This window comes from Quercus robur, chromosome 7 (genome assembly GCF_932294415.1).
Source record: "Quercus robur chromosome 7, dhQueRobu3.1, whole genome shotgun sequence".
Taxonomy (NCBI): Eukaryota; Viridiplantae; Streptophyta; class Magnoliopsida; order Fagales; family Fagaceae; genus Quercus; species Quercus robur.
Window position 1 is genome coordinate 40,321,005 of NC_065540.1, and position 4,476 is coordinate 40,325,480.

Here is a 4,476-nt window from a genome sequence, read left to right on the forward strand (position 1 = left end):
GTAAGTTTTATGGTTACCCTCACAAACCACAGAATCTATGCTGAAGATGCCCTTTAAGATTAACCCCTCTACTCTCTCTTTTTTTCTTGAATAAACCCTCAGTAATTATTTTCATCATCTCGATAAAATATAAATAAATATACAACAAAAAAATTATATAATTTTACTATGAATGAAATTTATTAAAATATTAAAAGTTTAGTAAAAAGGAAAAACATATCCAAAAAAAAAATTCCTCACTTATTGTCCTTCTGACGCATATTCAGTCTTTAAAGAATTTTCTAATCTGCAAACAAAAAAATAAATTAACATTTTTTCTAACTATTTTTTGTAATATTTTTTTAAAAAGATAAAAAAGGAAACACTCAAAAATAAAACTTGAATTATACAAAAATCTATTTGTCATATAATTTTACAAAGTAAAAAAATAAAATAAATGTTATTTTGAGGGCATGCTATTTGTTAGTGACTGGAAACTCCCACCATAGAGAACATCTAGTTTGGTCAAATTTTGGAGCAAGACAGGTAAATCAAAATAAAAATTTACTCATATTTTATACAAATTCTAATATTAGTATCCAAGGCAAAGGTCAATGAGTCTTGTCTTTCAATTTTGTTTAAGAAGTCTACAGAACCTATTTTCTCAAATTATTTTAATACAAAAAAATTGTTGTTGGTTCTTTAACATTGTTATGCCCTATGCTCAATTTCTGAAGGTCAAAGCATTAAAAAGTTGGATGCTTTGGCACAAAGCAAAGTGAACACGGCCATGCACAGGGATTCAAGGTTGATAAGAGTGCAACAATAGTAATGGTGTAACCTGTAGGTGGGAATCTGTTGACTCCACATGCTGGTCCAAGTTATCATGCATATTGCAAAAGATAGAAGAACATAAACTTATGAGGCTGCAGAAGTCATAAGCACAAATAGGATGGTGAACATCAAGGAAAGGAAAAAAATGGAGAACACATCAGCAAAAGACCCAACCAGAAGCCTAGTATGAAGGTTAAGTTCCTCATTGATAGCCAATGCAATGTGTTTTGAATTTGTTACTGTTTCCTCCAGTTTTTCAAAATCTTCTTCTGGTTCTGCTTCGAATGATAGTATGTAACACAGATTACAAATGAATATACTCCAATCCAAGAAGCATAAAAAGTAACATGCATCCAAGTAAGAATCACATACCTTTTATAATTTGCCACTGAAAGCCAACAGGACCATGCTTGTCCAAGCCAATTGTTCTATTCATTATATCATCTTGCTTTAAATTACGCCCAAGCAAGTAATCTATATTGTTGAAGCTGGATATATTAAAAGTTGCAGCCATCTGGTTGACTTTGGAACTCAAATGTTTTAGCATGTCTTGTCACAGATTCATCTCTTTTCCAGTTCTGTTCATCAGCAAAGGCAAGCTTTAATGAGGTTGACAAGATAATGGTTAGGGCACTAATGAGGTTGTCAAGATAACGGTTAAGTGGTTAAGTGATTCTTTTCTATCAATTTAAGCTTTTGGAAGAACCGGTAATTAATCAAGGTCAAGGTTAAAACAGTAAAAGAACAACTTGAATCTCATAGAAAAGAAGGTAACTGTTGCCTTATAAAAATTACTTACCTACAATTACATGTTGGACTCATTTGGTAATCGTATGAATATAAATTAAAATTAAAATCCTAAACCATTAAATCTCCAGTAAATTTTCAACACTTTAAATACTTTGGGGAACTCAGACTTTCAAACCTGATACCAGAAAACATGAATTTTGATATAGCGCTGGAGGAACACCACATAAACCAACCACTGCAGGAATGCATCATGTAGGCAACAACAGCACGTAGGCAAGGACTTTTGACAACAGTAAGAGATGTGCCGCAGTCCATCAAGAGCTTGGAATTAGAACTTTTAAAATACACTTACCAAAGCAAGAACATAACAAATTCTTTCTTCCTTTCTAAGAAAAAATCAAAAGGTTACCATCAAAAGAGAGCCTGCACATTGAGATATTATTGGCACAGAATTAACATGAGGTTTTTTGGTAATAGTAAGTAGATTGTTGAGGGGGGGGGGGGGGGGGGGGGAAGGTCATTGCAGAAAGAATGGAGGGAGTAATATAGTGATCACAGTAGTATAAGCAGTGGTGTGAATGGAGAAGGCAAGCAATAGGTGGTCAGAGTGGTTCAAAGCGTAACAGCCTTTTGCTACACTAATGTGGTTATCAGAGCAAAGATTCTAATAATGAGCAAGACAGTATAATTGGTAATATTTCCAAGACAGCATCTAACAGTTATTTTCTGCTTTCCATGGTATTTTCTGAATTCCCCTCACAGAAGAAAATAACAATTTATTTATGTTTAAATAGATGAAATCAACAGCTGGAAATTTGGACAAGAGAAACAATCGTCTCAAGGTAACAAACATACTTCAATCAATTAGTTGCGTACAAGGACCACCAGCTAAAGTTTGAAAATAGCATGCCCTCATATAGTGATAAGTACCAGTTATATCTGTCACACAGAAATGGAATGAATGTAGTTCTTCGAGGAAACAAGGCCTCCTAGATTAGAATCGTAGAGAAAGAGAGAGAGAGAGAACAACAAGGAAGAAGACAATCTGCTTAACATTTCCATTGATACCCTTCACATTCCTTTACAGCCGTTTATATACAATCACTCAGTGCAATCTGACATTCTGTTATTCCCTAACTAACTCAACTGCCCTTGGTGGTTAACAGCTAACTAACTGCTTACATCAGCTTCATTAGCACCTCCTCTGACAAACCCAACAAAAAGATGATAACTAAACCAACTAACTGATGATTGTAACTACTGCTAACTACTGCTAACTACTGCTCTACTATTGCAACTCTTACCATATAGCGTCAGTTTCTTCAATGACCAATAATGGCCAGTTTAGATTGAGAACATGCATCTCAAGCTAACAAACATACTTGAATCAACCTCTAGAAATTGCACCAATATCCGGCCAACTCTACTCCACTCACCCAAAATCCAAACTAGCCCTAACAGAACAGCAACTAGTGCATTAGTGTTCAACTATACATTAAACAGAATTCTTTTCAAACTGTGGAACCCTTACAAATTGCACCTACATTCCACGTCTTATTCTTTATTTTATTTTTTTTATCCTTAAAGATTAGCAAATGTGTGTTTCCATTAGAAACTCGGAAGTATATGAAACAACTTCTTTTGAGATGTTGTTCAAGAAACATTGCAGCTTATTTTCCTATAATGATACAAATTCCACTAGAAAACTTACATTGGCTGCATATTAGAAAGCGTTGACAGAAGTAACTCCAGAGTCTCAAGTTTGGTCCTTAATATTGTCACCTTTCTTCGAGCTGTTGAGAAATGCTGCTGTATTTCTGGTCCAGATGGAGACACTGAACTACTTCCAGCAATCATACCTTTGATATCCTCAGCTAATTTTGATGATTCATTGAATCCTCGCATCCATGAATCAGAAGCAGATGTTATTGCAGTTGAACCAAAAATGCATTGTTAGGTAATTGTGAATTTAATCATTTAGCTCTACCCAAAAACATAAATTGCTAGGTAATTATGAATTTAATCATTTAACTATTATTCTAACAATCCTCCCACGTGTGTTTAGGAGATTTCAAACTTCTTTAATTTTTTAAATGAGGTAGAGTGGAGAGTTACCATGATAAATTACCACTTGCCCTAACAACATAAGCTACTAGGAAATGAAATGTTTAGATTAATTATTTAACCATTATTCTAACAGCATGAATGTGGTCATCAAAAAAAATTCTATAAAGAAACAGAAATTAATAGCACCTTTGGTAGGAGGGACACTATAAATAAATTTTTATTAAAATAAAGAATAGCTGCAATAATTGTAGCGAGGCCAATCATATTTTATAATATTCAAAGACCTGTTGGCTGGTGTTTCAGTCATACAAATTTGTTTCATAATATATTCTCTTTTCGAAGTCATGACACACACAACAGATTCCTAAGTGTCATTCTAGCAATACTTAAATGATCAGTGATTAAAACGGAAGTGAACAAAATCACCAAACCCACAGGAACTGGTCACAAACTAGCAAGATTTTCTTTTTCTATTCTTTGCTACTCGTCTTTGGGGAGGGAGTAAAAAGACACATGGTGAAGACATTGCTGAGTCATTTACTTTAATCTCAGGAAACTCCAAAAAATTAATTTGGATGGCGATGTTTCCGCTGGAACTCTTATGGATATCCTCACCTGTGTCATATATAATTTTGTAACAAGATAAATGTGAAATGTGTGATGTAATACTAATACAAACAAGATCAACTTTTGTTGCAAACATTGAAACTCAGAAATGGTGTTCAATAATAATCCAGAGATTAACAAATTGGCTCAACGACAGTCGTAATAAAGTATTTAAAACTGATACAACATGATATAGAGAAAAACAAAACAGTAATTCATTGGTCCAGATACAAGAGATCT